Source organism: Mesocricetus auratus, unplaced genomic scaffold, assembly GCF_017639785.1.
Source record: "Mesocricetus auratus isolate SY011 unplaced genomic scaffold, BCM_Maur_2.0 Super-Scaffold_100010, whole genome shotgun sequence".
Classification (NCBI taxonomy): domain Eukaryota; kingdom Metazoa; phylum Chordata; class Mammalia; order Rodentia; family Cricetidae; genus Mesocricetus; species Mesocricetus auratus.
Genome location: NW_024429194.1, coordinates 40,436,855 through 40,455,836, shown reverse-complemented (window position 1 = coordinate 40,455,836; position 18,982 = coordinate 40,436,855). Strand labels below are relative to the sequence as shown.

Below are 18,982 nucleotides of genomic sequence, written 5' to 3'. Positions count from 1 at the left end.
AAGAGCTCTCCCCTGTTCAGATCAGCTGTCTCTGCTGGTTTTGCCAGCCCATTCTTTGCCAATTTGCTCATCACTCCTCTCTCTCTCTGTCACTGGGTTCCTTGGGTTCAGTTCAGTGATTAATTGTGCATTTGCCTCTGCTTCCATCAGTCACAGGATGAAGGCTCCCGGATGGTTATAGGCATCAAGTTCATTATCAGGAATGGGCATTCGAGGTGGTCTCTCCACTATTGCTTAGCTTGCCAATTGGTGTTATCCCTTTAGATCACTCGAGGTCACTCTGGTGCCTGATCTGTCTTCTATCCTATGATTCCCTCTTCCCCCTATCCTACCCTAACCACTCAACTTCCTGTTCCCCCATGACCAACTCTCTTCCTCTTCTTCACCCCCCTCTCTTCTTCCCAGCTCCCACTCCCTCCCACCCCTCGCCATGTTCCCCATCCATTCAGAGGATCTTGTGTCAATCCTCTTCTCTTGGGTACTATGCATATATGCATATCTTTTAGGTTCTTTCCTGTTTCCCAGACTCTCTATCAGTGGAAGTGCAGACTGGCACTATCCTGATCCATGTCTAAAATCCATATAGGAGTGAGTACATACCATGTTTGTCTTTTTGTAACTGGGTTACCTCACTCAGGATGGTTTCTTCCAGTGCTATCCATTTACCTGCGAATTTCAAGATTCCAATGTTTTTTTTCTGCTGAATAATACTCCATTGTGTAAATGTACCACATTTTCTCTATCCACTCTTCAATTGAGGGGCATCTAGGTTGCTTCCAGTTTCTGGCTATTACAAATAATGCTGCTATGAACATAGTGGAGCAGATGCCCTTGTTGTATGAACTTGCCTCATTTGGATATATGCCTAAGAGTGGAATTGCTGGGTCTAGTGGTAGATTAATTCCCATTTTCCTGAGGAATCTCCATACTGATTTCCAAAGAGGCTGTATGAGTCAGCACTCCCACCAGCAGTGGAGTGTTCCCCTCTCTGCACATCCTCTCCAGCATAAATTGTCTTCGGTGTTTTTGATTTTAGCCATTCTGACAGGAGTAAGATAGTATCTCAGAGTTGTTTTGATTTGCATTTCCCTGATGGCTAAGGATGTTGAGCACTTTCTTAAGTGTTTCTTGGCCATTTTAGCCTCCTCTATTGAGAATTCTCTATTTAGTTCTGTACCCCACCTTTTAATTGGATCCTTTGGTGTTTTGGAGACTTGTTTCTTGAGTTCTTTGTAAATTTTGGAGATCAGATGTAGGGTTAGTGAATATCTTTTACCATTCTGTGGCCTGCCTTTTTGTCTTTTTGACTGTGTCCTTTGCCTTACAGAAGCTTTTTAGTTTCAGAAGGTCCCATTTGTTAATTGTCGATCTCAGTGCCTGTGTCTCTGGCATTATGTTTAGGAAGTGGTCTCCTGTACCAACTCGTTGAAGAGTATCTCCCACTTTCTCTTCTAAAAGTTTCAGTGTGGCTGGATTTATGTTGAGATCTTTGATCCATTTGGACTTAAGTTTTGTACAAGGCGATAAACATGGATCTATCTGCAGTCTTCTGCATACCAGTACCCAGTTATGCCAGCACCATTTGTTGAAGATGCTTTCTTTTTTCCATTGTACAGTTTTAGCTTCTTTGTCAAAAATCAAGTGTTCATAGGTGTGTGGGTTAAAATTAGGGCTTTCGATTCAGTTCCATTGGTCTACCTGCCTATTTATGTGCCAATACCAAGCTTTTTTTCAGGACTATAGCTCTATAATAGAGCTTGAAGTCAGGTATGGTGATGCCTCCTGAAGTTCCTTTATTGTATAGGGTTGTTTTCACTATCCTGGGCCTTTTGTTTTTCCATATAAAGTTGATTAATGTTCTTTCCAGGTCCTTGAAGAATTGTGATGGAATTTTGATAGGGATTGCATTGAATCTGTAGACTGCTTTTGGCAAGATTGCCATTTTTATTATGTTGATCCTACTAATCCAAGATCATGGGAGATCTTTCCATTTTCTGGTATCTTCTTTGATTTCTTTCTTTAAAGACACAAAGTTCTTGATATACAGGTCTTTCACTTCCTTGGTTAACATTATCTCCAGATATTTGATGCTGTTTTTGGCTATTGTAAAGGGTGATGTTTCTCTGATTTCTTTCTCAGTCACTTCATCATCTGTATATAATAGGGCCACTGATTTTTTTGAGTTTACCTTGTATCCTGCTACATTGCTGAAGGTGTTTATCAGCTCTAGGAGTAACCTTGCGGAGTTTTTTTTGGGTCACATATGTAAACTATCATATCATCTGCAAATAGTGAAAGTTTGACTTCTTCTTTTCCTATTTGTATCCCCTTTATCTCCTTTTGTTGTCTTATTGCTGTAGCTAGAACTTCAAGTACAATATTGAAGAGATATGGAGAGAATGGACAGCCTTGTCTTGTTCCTGATTTTAGAGGAATTGCTTTGAGTTTCTCTCCATTTAGTTTGATGTTAGCTGTAGGTTTACTGTATATTGCTTTTATTATATTCAGGTACGTTCCTGTTATCCCTGATCTCTCTAGGACCTTTATCATGAAGGGGTGCTGGATTTTGTCAAAGGCTTTTTCAGCATCTAGTGAGATGATCATGTGGTTTTTCTTTTGCAGTTTGTTAATATGGTGAATTACATCTATCAATCTATCAATGATACTTTTTTTCTTATGTTTGTCAGTTTATATTGTAGGCAAGCATTTCAGTTGGAGAATTTAATTTAAGAAGTTCAGAAAGAACAATAATCAGAAAGTCTAGGAGTTTCTATAATTGAAGAACAATTTGTAGAAATGGGGTACACAAATCCCCAAATCTATCATAAGTAAACTGTATCGGATATTCAAAATGTCTGAGAGGTATGGGACATAGCTCAGTGGTACACTTGCTTAGAGGTCCCTGAGTTCAATCCTGAGGACACACATATGAGTGAGGGTTATCTAAGGAAAGGGACTTGCTCAAGCAAAGGAATATTTAACCAATTGACAAATAATGAGAAATTAAGATACAAGAAATATGTTCTCCTGTAAAGAAAAATTCTCTCTTTCTCTCAATCTCCCTTTTTTCTCACTATTACTCTGTCAATAGAGAGAATGGACAAAACACTGACTAGCTTTCATATACTACTCTTACAAAATGTAACCAACACTAGATGAAAACTCCATAGTGAAATTCCATACTACTATAATATCTGATGATTATAAATATTATTGAAGGCCAGAAATGGTCCAGAATGTGTACTAATTAGATGCGCAACTTTCTAGATCATTTAGGAGGTTTTTCCAAGCTGTAGGAAATTGTCTAGTAGCAGAGGAATACAGCCACTATAAACATGAGCCAGATGAGAGGATCTTTTCAAATTAAGCACTGAGCTATTAGTGATGCAAGCCAACCACACATGAATTACTCTACTAATGAACAGGTTAGATTTAGAAGAGAACACGCTTGACAATAAGACTATAAAATCTTTTATGTAAGGACTAATTATGTCATAACAGTTGGGCAAATGTCCTGTGGTTTGCATCTTCACTCATATTTAATGCCCTTCCTCGAATGAACTCTCAATTTTTCATCTGTTTTCCTTTATTCCTTCAACAATACAGCTCAAAAACTCATCCTTGCCAGGAATACTGCATATTTAAATTATTATTAAGAAAATGCTTCCTCGTTCCCTTAATACACAGACAGTTGTTTTGGCCCACATTAACTGATGTGGCAAAGAAAACTAAACTTGATGCAAATAGTAGAAAGTCCAAAGAATGAAGGCGGGAATTGATGAGCTACTCATATCCATCACCAAAATAAAGTTTGATTAACAATTAATTCCTATAAGCACACTGATATAGATCTTGCGTGATCAGAATGATCTGATTTCAACTGTGATGGGGACACTTTCCTGCTAGGGACTTCCTCTTGACAGGTGCCAGTTGCTGTAATCACATTCTTGTTTCCTGTATGTCATACACTTTTCATTTTCTCACAAGCATGATCGTCACCATTCTTATGCAAACTTCTTTCAAGACACGCGCTCCCTCCCCCACTTCTCTGAAGACATTTGAAGTAACATTTTCTACAAATTATATTTTAAGTGGAAAGTACTCCTTAATATCTCTTAAGCAGCCATCTTGTAATTGGCACACTCTATTAAAAATTCTGGACTGCAGGAACATTCGATGTATGTAATCTCTGATTACTACCGGCTCCAAAAACTAATTGTTTCAAATAGGTTTCAGCAAAGTCATTTAATTAGAATTTGAATGAATGCTTATCTGAAGCCAGAACTTAAACTTTATTTCTCGAAGTGGTGCCATCCTTAATGACGAAGGAAAATGCACAATGATTTGAAATGAAAGACATGATTTGAAATTAAGGCAGTCATGGGGTAGGGAGTGGTTAGAAATGAAAGCAGGGAAGAAAACCAACTGTCATGTGAGACAGTATGAGACTGGTTAGTGTTGGTGTGCACATTTGGGTTCTAAGTGTGTTACCTTCCTTTATTGGGAAAGGCTTACAGACTCACATTATTGTATAGCTGAAAAATTAATCATTCCCTGGTAACGTTCTGTACTCTGACTCAATGGGGCTTCCTTAAATGCCAATGCATCTTCCTTACCACTGTTTCCTAGGACCAAATCCCAGAGTAGAATCCAGGTTGCCTCCTTAGCAAAAGATGATTTCCTGATCTTCATTCAGGGAAGGCTTACTTCAGCAGAAGTCCCAGGCGAGACTCTCCTTTTACAATTTACTTTTATCTTCTCACTTAGTGGCAGATCATATGATAGGGTATTTTTTCCAGCCTCTTTTTTGCTGATATGAAAAAGAACTCTAATGCTGCTCAGAATTTAATTATTCTCTAGAATATGTGTAAAGAAATAGTGGCCTGTGCAAGTCAAATAGCCCCTTTGTCAGTTTTAGTCCTATCCCGTTGTTAAAATATGCCTGTTGGGGCTTGGTATTCTGCTTTTGGGTTTGCATTACAGTTTGCTTCTCCTTATCTCAAAGGTTGCTGATATCTACTACGCTAACCTTAGTCCTTTGGGCTTTGAGTTGAAGATGTTAAAACCAGTAAAGTATAGCCTAGGACAAAATAGACAGAGTTTGTAAACAGCTATACAGGAAAACCTTCTAATCACAGTACATTTCTTTGTTGATTGAGATGCTAGTAGTAAAATTTTTAATAAGGAAAAGGAAATCAGCTTTTACAAAAATAATATGTATCTCAAGAGTTTTTACATATAAAAATGATAGATGCATATTCTGAAATAGCTCAGCAACCAGACTTTTTATTTTCAATTAGATATTGTAGTTTTTGTAAACCTAAGTCTTAGCTGTAAGCCAACCTCTTTTGGTTTGTTCTTGAGCTCCATGAGGATCTATGCATTTACAATATTGTTTTGTCCAGTTATGTTTAAATTAGTACAGTTTTTTCTGTTTTTATCTCTAACTATACAGATGTCCCAACAATGATGAGTGTTCACTGACAGCAGATCATGCCCTTTAATGCATTTGCACATTTATAATGATTTCTACAGCTCTGGGCATAAGGAAGATAGTCAATTAAGACTGTCTAATGAGTAAATGTGTAAAAGGAAGCCAGAGTGACAGAAACATGACAGATAAATGAGCAAATTTTGAAAATCTACTGTGTGCAATCTTACATGCTGTGGTAGCATCAAATATATTGTTGCCTAATTGTCTGATCTTGAAAAGCTTAGCATGAAGAATTATGCTATATACATATAGCAACTATAACCAAAATTGGAGATTGTCAATGTATTTGATTAATATCCCCCCAAAATATAAAGAATTCTCTTAGTTATGGTTCATACTGCTATGAACATTATGGTCAAAAGTAATTTGGGGGATGAAAGAGCTTGTTTGACTTTTACTTTCACACCACATTCCATCACTGAATGAAGTTGGGACATGAACTCAAGCAGGAAAATCTGGAGGCAGAGGCCATGGATGAGTGCTACTTACTGGCTTGCTCATCGCTTTTCTTGTAGAACCTGGGACCACCAGCCCAAGCTTGGTATCCACTACCATAGACTGGTACTTCATACATCAATCATTAATTAAGAAAATCTTTACACTGGAGTTTATTGAGGCATTTTCTCATTTGAGGTTCCCTCTGTACAGATAAGACAAGCTTGTATCAAGTTGACAGGAGTGTAAATGGAATATAAATGGAAGAGACTACATATAATAAAACAGTAAATACTACATAGTCTGCTGCATAGTAATCATTATCACTAAGCTTAAGATCAAGTTCAAAAGTATAACCAGATCTCTACTTCCAGACCTCTTAAATCTTGCTGGAGCATGCATAGATATTCAGTGTTGATAATTTCTGCAAACTTACAGAAATATGACTTCTTTGGAGAAGCTGTTTATAGTGAGACATCTTATCAAAGATTCTTCCTACAAAACCATGCAAGAAGAGTTTTGGAGAACATGATGATGATGTATCATAGGGATCAGTGTTGGAAACACTATATGTAGATGGTGGAAGCATCCAGGGGGCAATCATTTCCTCCTGCAAACTCTCTCAAATGACTTCTAATAACAAAACTTTAATGCCAGCTGGCAAATAAAAGTCACTTACAGGATCCTTATGCAAGTTTACAAAGCAGGCAAAAGGGTAAGTTTGCGGAATGTCAACAAATTTGTAACTGGCACACTAGGCAAGTCATCTGAGACGTGCTACCCAATAGTCTTCTTTTAGCACTGGTCCTGACTACTGTCTGACAGCTACTGCATCAGGAGCAAATAGAAGAAAGCACTTAAGTTGGCCCTCAAAGCTAAGACAGATTCTATGATATTGTTACTTTACTAGGCTTTGGGTGGTTCCATTTCATAGTAATGGATAACTAAAACATATGATAGTTTCCTGAATCTTTCTTTTTTTACTTCTTTCTTTTAGTTTTTTTATTTAAATTAGAAACAAGTTTGCTTCATATGTCAATCCCAGCTCCCTCTCCCCCCCTTCCCTCTCCCCCCCCCAGTTCCCACTCCCTTCCTCAGGGTGGGTGAGGCCATCCATGGGGGATCTCCAGAGTCTGTCATTCATTCAGGGCAAGGCCTAGGCCCTCCCCCAAGAGTCCAGGCTGAGAGAACTTCCCTCATTGTGGAATGGGCACCCAAAATCCATTTGTATGCCAGGGATAAATACTGATGTACTACTGTAAGACAATTGATAGCCTTGTTGGTAATTTTGAAATTCTTGTTTTCTAAGTCATCACTGCATTTTAGATATTATTTTTATAAGTGGAAGCAACAGCCTTAAAATGGGATGCTTCCTATTCCAATGAGCTATACTATATGTTCCATAGTGGAATTTGGAACTTATGGATGGCATGTTGAATGCCAAAGGAATGTTATATGGGCAGAACTTCATGACATGACTCAATATTCAGATGGATATTCTATAAAATTTTAATGGTTTGTGGATGGCTACACTCATATCACTTCATACTTTTAGAAATAAACTGTCAACCAGTAATAAAATTTGTTCCTACTCAAACTAGAGTGAAGAGACTTATCAGGAACATGTTGCTTTTTCATTTTTTTATTTTTTCATTTCACTTTACATTGAAACAATTGTTCTCCCTCCCACCCCTCCTTACTCTCTCCTTTCCTTCCCCCTCACCTCCCTCCTAGCCCAAACCCAGTCCACTCCTCCTCACTGGTAAGTGCTCCAATGAGGAGTCAGCATAGTCTGGCATAATTGGTTGGGGCAGGGCCAGGTATTAAGACTGAGCATGGCATCCCACCCTAAGGAATGGGCTCCAACAGGCTAGCTCATGTACCAGGTTTGCATCATGCCAGGAGTCCCTCTGATAGCCCAAGCTTCACATTTGTCTCCCACATATGGAGAGCCTAGTTCAGTACCCTGGAGTCTCCACAGTTGTAGGTCTAGAGTTCATGGGTTTCCACAAGCTTGCTTTGGCTGTCTCCGTAGATTTTTCCATCATGATCTTGACCTCCCTTGCTTTTTTAAAATTATTTTTTGTAAGTCCACAGAGTCCATGGAGTTGTGTAGACTGGGAAGTTGGATTTCAAATTCAGCTTTTATTGCTTATCAGTCATTGGGACATTTTTATCTCCTTACCATTAAATCTGTGACCTACCTCATTCTGTAATTACTTTCTATTTATTGCCTTCCTATATGCTAGAGAATGCTGTCCATTATGACCATGCATGGGACTTGAGGAGATGGTATTAACAAAGCCAGTTCAGGGAAAGGAAATGGAAACTTACAGTGAACACAGCACAGGGCATCCTTCTTCCATGTCATTCCTTCTCAGTAAATACGTCAGTTCCTCCTCTACCTCACAATCTTGTCCCTTTACCATACCACTCTTAGCATTTTAAGTGTGTACTTGAAAATATTTCCTATTTTGAAAAACAATCTTCTCTTGTCCCTTTAAACCCTCCAAATGCAATTCCATTTCTAGAAATTTAACAAACAAGTACAGACGGAAAATCATGGCTAATAACAGAAATCAAACTGATGCTTAGACACTGGTTAATAATGGAAGATCCACAATGCATGCCAGCCTAGCAGATTCATTCATGCCAGTAAGAGCAAAACTGGTTTACCTGAATACTCTGACTGGATAGCCTTTCTGTGAGTTACCTGAATACTCTGACTGGATAGCCTTTCTGTGAGTTACCTGAATACTCTGACTGGATAGCCTTTCTGTGAGTTACCTGAATACTCTGACTGGATAGCCTTTCTGTGAGTTACCTGAATACTCTGACTGGATAGCCTTTCTGTGAGTTACCTGGTTAATTTTTCTTTTCAAAAATTATTCTTATTTTATATGTATGTGTTGTAGTTAGGGTTTCCATTGTTGTGAAGAGACACTATGGTCTTAGCAACTCTTATGAAGGAAAACACTTAAGGGAGATGGCAGCTTACAGTTTCAGAATCCACTATCACTGTGGGTAAGCAGACATGGTCCTGGTGAAGGAGCTGCTACATGTTGATATACAAGCAACAAGAAGTAGACTGTCTCACTAGTCATGGTTTGAGCATATATGAACCTCCAAAACCCACCTGCATACTTCCTTCAACAAAACCACACCTACTACAACAAAGTTACATCTCCTAATGGTGTTACTCCTTGAGGGACTGTTTTCTTTCAAACCACCACAGTTAGAGTGATTTGCTTGTGTCTATGTCTATAACATATGCATGCCTGCTACCCATGAAATCCAGAAGAGGGCACTGGATTGCTTTGAACTGGATTTATAGATGGTCATGAGCTACCATGTGGGTTCTGGAATTGAGCACAGGATCTCTGCAAAATCAGCCATGCTCTTAACCACTGTGCCATCTTTCCAGCTCTTTGGTTCATTTTTTATACCTCCTTTCTAGGTTTTTAGTAATGACCTACAGAGATGAGCTGTTCCTGACTGGTGTCCTTGTCTCTCCATATCAAGGACCACACGCTCTCATTTTTAATTCTTAGCACTGACATGCTCTTTGGTCCCATGGCTTCTTCTCTATGGACTATTTCTGTCAAAGTTGCTCTGAGTTCAGACCCAAACTACCTTTTCTTTTCTGACTGTACTTTTGCTTAGGTGTTCTCATTTATTTCTATGACTTTGAAAATCATTTGTATTCTAGCGACTCACATTCATATTTCTTTCTCAGCTTTCTCTTCTGGGCTCTAAATTTATATATCCAACTTGCTTATTTGAATGTGTCAGAGGAATTCCTGAAATTTGCATTCTGGAAACAAGATCCATCCATTCTCCACAGGAAGAGTTATATCATTGTTTCTGTATTTTAAATAAATGGCACCATCACTAACCAGTGCAAACGTTAGGAATCTGAGAATGGCTCTTGACCTTTCCACTTCCTTAGCCCTTCACTTTTGATCTATTGATGGTAGCTGAACCTTCAAGACATGCATGTTCAATCTGTTCCTGACTCCACTGAGACTGCCTGGCTGCCTGAGTCCAGCCTTCACCTAAGGTCATGAAAGAGATTCTTAATGGTTTTTCATTTTCAATATCACGGCCCCTTGCAAGCTCTTTCTCTATAGTGGGGCCATTCATGTAAATCTACTGCTACAAAAAATACCCCTAATGATCAGCTTATAGACAGAAGAGGTTACTTTGGGGGTTGATCAGAGTTTACAGTTCGGGAGTTTTAGTTGAAAATCAAATGGCCCCATTGCTTTTAGCTAGGAAAGTAGTTCATTATGGTGGGAGCTCATAACAGAGTAAAAACAATTGCCACATTGCCAGCAAGTGAAGCAAGAAAGAATGAGGGTAGAGCTGGAGTCTCATAATTCTTTCTAGTGCATGCCACCAATGAGATGAAAATTAGAAGGTTCCAGTATTCTGTCCCTTAGGATGTGGCCCAGATCTAAACTACAATACATACAAAGTTTCATAAAATCTACTTTTCTTTTTTTATAGGTCAGTTTCTATAGGTCTATCTTTCCCTTGGAATAATATGTTAGTTTGTAAGTGTGCCTTCTGGTGATGTCCTGAGAGGTCATCACATTCATGCTTAAGTTTCCCTTTTTTTCTTAAGCCACCTACCTGCTCTTTGCTTTATGCTCCACTCACATTGGCCTTTGCAGGGTTCTTCACAGATTCACCTGGCTCTGAGAACTTGCTTGTTTTGTATACATAGATCAGGCAAACTGTTTTAGACTTTCCTTTGTTGGAAATTTTAAAATATTTTAAATGAGCATCACAATTGAAAGGTGTAAATAAATTGTAACCAACTCATACTATGACTTCATATAATGCATAATGATCAATATTTCCCTGCCATGAGGATGGATAGGAGGCTATATATACTTTTATCGAAACATACTTTGTCATTAGATTTTAAAAGTAAGCTGTAATATAATCTCAAAAATAAAAGAAATAGTTTTTAAAAGCCAGTTGTAACTGTCCATGAATTGAAAAATAAATCCCTGATGATGTACAAAATATGTATTCTTTCATATAATAAGGTACAATATACGCATTAAAATATCTTCAGATAAAATATATACTGTCCTTATAGTTAAAAAATTATAATTTAGAAAGTCACTTCCAGTGGTCATGGACCTTAAACTTTTTGATATCTCATTTATTTTTCCACTCAAAGTTGAATTGGTTTTAAAATTTTGGTGACGTTTTCCTGGGGGAAAAAAGCCTTCTTGCCAGGTATGATGATGTATACTCATAATTCCAGCAGTCAGGAGGCAATGACAGGCGATTCACCAAAAATCTGAGTACAGCTTGTGTACTTAGTGAGTCCCATCTAGGGCTACATAGCAAGATCATGGAGAGAGACAGACAGACAGACAGACAGACAGACAGAGAGAGAGACAGAGATAGAGACAGAGACAGAGACAGAGAGAGAGAGAGAAACTCCTTAACTTTACTTACTGTTTTCTAAGCAAGTCATATACTTCATGTATCTTAAACTCTAATACAGAGCACATGCACTTCATTCCTCATTGTTATAGTTTAGATCGCAAATGTCATTGCATGGCATACAGAAAGCTCTTGGTCACAAGCCTGTAGTGCTCCTGGGAGGTGGCAACTTTGTAAGTTTTAAGAAGGTAGTTAAGGTAGTTAGGTCACTGGAGCCATTCCCTTGAAGGGGATGTTGGGATCCCTGTATCTTTTGTCCCCCTGCTTTCCACTTGGCTGTGAATTCAACAGTTTTCATCAGTGTACCTTCTATGATGTGCTGGGCTACCAGAAGCCCAAAGAACCAGGCCCAAGAAATTGTGTACAGAAAACTGAGTCAAAATAAATCATTCCTCTTTTCAAATTGGTGATCTCAAATATTCTGTTACTGCACTGGGAAGTTGATTAACATGTGTAATAAAAAGAAACTATGGACATGGAATGTAGGCAGGAACTGTGCTCAAGTCCCATTGGATTTATTGGATTTTAATGACTCTGATCTGACTGTTCTCCACAAAGGTTAAGGGCAAGTGAGTCATCCCTATGAGTAAGGGGGCAATTTGTAGACCAGCATTTATCTTTTTGTTTAAATTTGAAACAAATTAAAATTCTTGTAATTCTCTGCAAAATACAATGTGAAAATCACTGAATGGAAGAAAGACAATGTGTGTTAGTGTCTGCATTCAAGCATGTGCTTATCTATTTTAATTTGAGTAAGATATATGGAACACAGAACTTAGTCATTTTTTTTCTAATGTATAGTAAAGTGGGACCAAATACTTTCTTGGTGTTTTACAATCATCTCCACAGTCTATCATCAGCCTCTTTTCTTAATGAGATTTGTTGGGGATATTCAATAACACTGTCAACACAGAATTAGTATTTGCATCTGGAAGAGATAAAGGGAAGCATTGAAAGTAGTAGGGAGGGGTTTTAGTGGTGAGATTTTTCTGATTTGGGAAAGCAGAAGCACAGGTCTTTTGATGACTCCAGGAAGCAGAGCAGTTTAGCTAATTGTGACCCAGCCTTTATGAGCTTGAGTGTTATTTATAAATAGAACAATAGAGATTTAGTTAACACCACCTTTAGCAGCAGTCACAGAGCAGTGCCTACAGGAACAGAATTCCCTCCAGGCTTTGTCCTGAGTGGCCTGGCCGCTGCTAGAGTTCCTGAGGAGTTGCAATAGCAGTAGATTAAGGCTCAGCCACTGTGCTGAAGTTAAAACAACAGAGGTATTCTAAACCCATTGGTCAGGCACAGCTTTTCTCCCTGTCACTACTCCCTCCTCTGAGCATGTGAAAACCTTCATTTTACTCTGGGAACAGAGCATTTAACTCAGCTCTGTGATCAAAGGTTATTGTTTGATCTGAGGCAAATATTACCTCTTTGTCTCTGTTTCATGTACAGTAAGGATAAAAGTAGCTTATCTGCTATATAAGTCCAGCAACCACGTGAGAATCAATTATTCCTTCATCTCTATGTATTTACAGGCATAGCATATTTACACATATACGTGCCCATGTGCATTTCTGCCAGCTACATCAATCAGTTCATTTAAAAGAAAACGAAAAGAAGTAATTTTGTCCTAAAAAGCTGAAGTTACCTAATTATTTAATGTTTTCTTAATTATGTTCTACAAAATTGAAGTTCAGAGTTAGGAGCCCTTAAATTCTTTACCTCTTTTTTTGCCATACCTTTTAGTTTAGTTTCCAAAACCTAACAAGTTCATTGGCAGTCATCCTGCGATGTCTTTTGTTTTTGTTTTGATTTTTTAAACACTAAGAAAGCAATTCTTACTAACAAATGTTTTCATGTGAAATTGCAAATATCAGCTATTATCAGAATAATTTTTAGGTAACTGAACAGCTTTGAATTTTTTATTATGTACTTAGAACTAATTTTTCTTTCAAAAATCGATTATTTAAGCTGTGATTTCTGCTAAGTTTCTACAAACCTAAATATTTTCATTCTTGGAAAATCTTCCAGGCCTAAATATTTTATAAGTGACTGAAATAATGATTTTGTTTCTTGTATTTAAAATGCCAGTATTTTTCAAAATAACTTTGTCGTTTTATGACTAGGGTCATCTACTCCCAAACAACAGAAGAAATACCTATTGTCATAAAATGCCTAAGTAGGCCTTGATGCCATCTTTTATACTGAATGCTTATTTCCATCCACTCCTTTCCTTTTCACTAATGTTCATATGCTAATGTATTTCCACTTATTCTAAATTACTACTTTGTATTTGCTTTTATTAAATGCAACAATCAGCACTGGCCGTGAAACTGAAACTAAATTTCACTGTCTGCTTTTGTTTGGTGAGGGTATTCGAGAGGGGTGTTGGTGAAGCACTAGTGTTTACAATTTTTCTCTCAAAGATACTTATGCATACTTAATTTTCTATACTCAAGTGATATATTACAAACAAAATGTCAGAAAATTTAAAACGTTTTAAGTGCTAAAGAAACTTTATGTAATAAAATAACCAGTTCCATAAAAGGTAATATTGAAGTTTCATACATGAATAAGTGGAACTCACGATTACATCTAATACCAGGCTATTCCTGGCTAACTTTTTTCAACATAGACTGTGTGGTGTTCAAGCAGTGACTAGAGGAAACAGATCGTGAACCACATATCTTATCCCATGAAATAAACAACAGTAAGTTAAAAAATGGATTAAGAGGCAATAATAAAGTATTTTAAAATTTCAGTGGCTCACTGTTTCATTTCTGAGCTGCACTTCATTCATTCATCGTAGGATTCTACATACCACACAGCATCTCAGCTTCAGAGGACCTGCGAGTCAGCGGTCTCGAACACGGTTAGAGTGATGAGATCTCCAGAAAGTTTCCTACTAGCAGTGAAGTGCATCGAGATAAAGGTAAAACATGAAGTTTCTGCTCATACCTCAGTGGCCAGGCACACTGCGCCAGTCGTGTCTCCTACTCCTAATTTCACGGGGACAGGAAAATGCGAAGACCCTGAGAAATTGCAAAAAGGGACCTACACAATGACAGCTTCGGTTTGCACGACCAGGAGCTCCAAGGCACATAAAAAATAAGTTCGCTCCCTTTTCTATATGTGTCTGCTCCTTTTGTGCCCCGAGGAAGCAGCAGACACTGACAGCAGGTGGGAGAGGTAGCACATGAGGAATGAACTATGTGAACAGCCTAAGGGTTTACTTAGTTATGCTGGCATTCGGAGCATAGGTGAGATGACACAGTGAACACGATCCATAAACATTTTCCTTCATTCCTTTATTATTGATGATAGATAAATTGTTGGCAGCTGTTGATTTGAACTGGGATCCTGAGTACAGTCTGCTTATAAAATCAACATGGAATTTAGTTCTGGTAACCCAAGTGTACCTGACTGCAGAGATTTTGTTGTCATTTGACCCTTTAATTGTCTCCGTACCTCACTTCTGATTTTTATGTTTGCTGTCATATTACATTGTTAGAGTTCTCAGAATTGCTCTGCTTGTGATAATTGTCCATTTCCATCATTTTTATATTTTACAATGTGTACATATATATTAGCTATATAATGTACTAGATTATATTTTTATGTCACTGTAGAAGCATGGAATTACAACCCTCCCTTCTTCAACCTTAATAGTCCCATTTTTAGTTTTGTTCCCTCTCTCCACTGCATTGTAGTCTGAGAGATAACATTTGTCTTTGTGAATCTGACTTATTTTGCTTAACATGGTCATCTCCAGATTTGTCCCTCTTTACCTATAATGACATAGTTTTTTTGTTGTTTATGGCTGTACAAAACTCCATTATGTTTATTTTCTTTATCTGTTCACCCCTTGCTGATTCTGCTTCTTGACTACTTTGACCAGTGCAATGGTAAACAGGGGTGTGTCTATATCTTTCTGTATATTGGGTAAGTTGGCTTTTATTCTTTTGGGTACATACAAAGATGTGGTATGGCTGAATAGTAGTTCTGCTTTAATTTTTGAGAATGCTCCATACTGATTACATAGTGGCTGAATTGATTTTATTTTCCTAGCAGCTGTGTAAGGGCTCTTCCCTCTCTCCCATTCTTTCCAACATTTGTTGTTTTTTATTTTCTTGATGACAGCCATTTTCACTAAGCTGAGACAGAGTTTCAATGTGTGTGTGGTGTGTATGTGTTTGTAGTGTGTTGTATGTGTGTGACCTTTGTGTGTAGTATGTGTGTGCAGTGTGTGTGTATGTAAGGTGTATGTGGTGTGTGTGTGTGTTTGTGGTGTGAGTGTTTGTGACGTGTGTGGTATAGTGGGTGTGTAGTGTGTGTGTAGTGTATGGTGTGTATGTGTATGCTGTGTTATATTTTGTGTGTGTGTGGTGTATATGAGGTGTGGTGTGTGTGTGTTGTGCTTTCTGTGTGTGGGTGGTGTAATGTGTGTATGCTGTGTTAGATATGTGCATGGTATGTGGGCGGTGCGTTGTATGTGTATGTGTAGTGTCTGTGTGTACTGTGTGGTGTTTGTATTGTTTGTGTAGTATGTGTGTGAGATGTAGTGTTTTTGTTTGTGTGTTCCACTTCCAAAGTGATTCCAAATTTTGAAGAGATGTTTGCAAGCAGATTCACACAAGATGGCAAAGAGTACCAGGAATAATTGAAACGTCCACCTGAATCCCCTCCAGTTGTTGAGGAATGGAATAGCAGAGCTGGTGGTAACCAAAGAAATAGAGGCAACTGGCTACAGATAACGGACAGTTTAGAGGTAGGGATAACAGACAAGGGTGGCCAAGTGACAATAGAGCAAATCAGTGGCATGGATTGTCATGGGGTGACATTATTCCACAGCAGTGACAATAGCCTTACTATCAACAACAGTATAGACAATATGGTCACAACCATTGGCCTCCCTATGGTTATTACTGACAGAAATGGTATGGCTTTTAACAAAAGACCATTCAGTTTGATAACATGCTAAAACTTCATTTGTCTTCTTTAGGTCATAGTTTTTCATTCTGTTTTTCAGAATGGGTGGCTAATTGTTTAGAACTTGAGACTTGAAAAAAAAACTGATCTTGTAAGAGATTTTATGATTGATGGGAATAAAGTATGGATTATATTGTCAAAAAAGAATGTAATATATAATTAGGAAATATAGATTAATAGTCATCCATAATAGTCAAACATATAGTCATGTTATGTAGTTTTCAATTTCAAGATCATTCACAGATATTTAGATGGACTTCAAGCACTTCAAAGACCCACAGAAAATGGCAATTATACGTTTAATAACCTAAGGCTCTTCATGACAGTGAGACATGTCTGTTCCTGGTAACACCAATCTACTTCAGAGAGGATGAAGAACATTGAAGAAACTCTGTAGGGAGTTTGTTTTCATTATGGCAAAAGCTAGCCATTGTGGCCCTGCCTCAATTGCTAACAGTTACAAATTGGACCATTAGGTCACACACAAACACACACACACACACAAACACACAAACACACACACACACACACACACACACACACACACACACACATACAGAGGCCAAACTTTGCCAAAACAAGGATTCCCTGTTTCTCAAAAGAGTCTGTCAGTTACTCTAAGCCTGTTGGCCAATGAATGATGCCCCAGCATTCTAGGGGAAACTTGGGTGATTGTCCAGACAGTCATCTGTTTCTATCATTTCAATTTTTATAGGTCATTTGCTATGCACTTCCTGATTATTCAGGCGATATTACATCATTCTGGGGTCTTTGATGGAATTGAAGACCAGATAGTTATAATTATAGTTTCCGTAATTATTACAGAAAGACAAAATCAATATGAAACTTCAGACTCACTAAGATAGAATAGATAATAGAGTATTTTCTCTAATTTTGCTGAATACAAAGGGATTATATATTGTAACTGCAATACTTACTTGATAACTCTGTTTGTTATATATAGTTTTACTATGTTAAGGTTAAAATCTTCCTTTTCAATTAGACAAGAGGTGAAAATAATGTGGAATAACCCTTTTGTACACTGTGAAGAATTGTCATTTGGATTGGTGCAATAAGAAGTTGATTGGCCAATAGCCAGACAGGAAGTATAGGTGGAACAGACAAAATGAGAATGCTGGGACAAAGAACAGCAGAGTCAGTGGAACTGCCAGGGGGACACAGAAGGAGCAAGAGATGCTGGAGGACAGGTAAAGCCACAAGCCACATGGCAAAACATAGATTAATACAAATGGGTTAATAAGTTGTAAGAGTTACTTAGCAATAAGCCTGAGTTTTTGGCCAAGCATTTATAATTAATGCTAAATTTCCATGTGGTTATTTGGGAACTGGCTGGCGAGAAAGGGAAGTCTGCCTACAGAATGTAGATGTTCACATTAACTTCCAAATAAAGTAACTACAATTTGCACAATTTATCAGTTTTTGTAAAACAAATAATCCTACTTGACAAATTTTATTCAGCCACCATGATACCATTGGGAAAAGATGGTTTTTGACATAATGAGTTAACCCCAATACAGAAAAAGAGAAGAAAATTTTATAGCTCTTCCTTAATGCATACTTCAGTTTCTAAACTTCCTCTCTATTCTCTGTTTCTATCTGTATACACATACAAATGCACCCAATTAACATTCCCATAAGTGCAAGCATATGGGCACACACATGAAGGCATACATGTAAACACACAGTTATTATGCAATATAGAGTACAAGTAAGGAGTACAAGTCTTTTCATACAGATTTTATTATTGTCTGAAGGTTCTGTCTTAAAAATGGTGTGTCCATATATTATTATTGCCAAAAAGTAGTTAACTTCTCTCTTATCCCCGCCCTCTGACCTCATCTTCTCCCTTAAGTCTATGAGAGTAAAAATGCCCAGAACCATAAGTATATTTATGGGTCTCCTTCTGTTGCATAAATCATTTGATAAAGCTTTGACAACATATTTTGTAGACATCATGTAAAGTCTATTTGGAGAGATAGGGAGCCGGGGGATTACTCTTTCTAGTTGGATCTCACTACTCCAGGCTCTGTGGCCTAGACATGGGCTTGAATCCAGATGCTGAATATCCTGACACAGACAAGCCATCACCTTTCCAGAATGACACCTGTTCCCAGATCAGATTCTAACTCTTTTTCGGTTATTTTAATATAATTCAGACCTTTATAATTTCCTGTATTTTCCTACCATGTATCACTACTGCTTCCCCCGCCCCCCCCCGACCTTCCAAACCTTTCTACACCTGAAGTACTGGCTGTTTTGGTTCTTGTTTCTACTTATGAGCATGATGACATCCCTTTGAGACTGCCTTGTTTCATGAAGTTTAGATTTTCTAAAATATTCCTGGTATCAGATTTTTCCATATGTCCTATCAGTTTATGTGTAATTACTTTAAGCAGATCTTATTCCTTTGAGAGCTTATAAACGTGGTACCATGCACTGTAATTTCCTATATTCCAATTACATTTAACACAGAATTAGCTTCAACACTTCATAAGAACTTCCAAAATTAAATTCCAAGCTCAAAACTCTAACTTATTTTCCATTGCCATAAAATGAGAAACTTGAGATCAGCTCTTCAGATCA

The 18,982-nt window shown here is 37.8% G+C and overlaps 1 pseudogene; it reads left to right on the top strand.

The window, feature by feature from the left end:
• LOC101835756 overlaps positions 1-16,318 on the top strand; it is a 39,300-nt pseudogene extending 22,982 nt beyond the window's left edge.
• Positions 16,319-18,982: the final 2,664 nt, after the last annotated feature.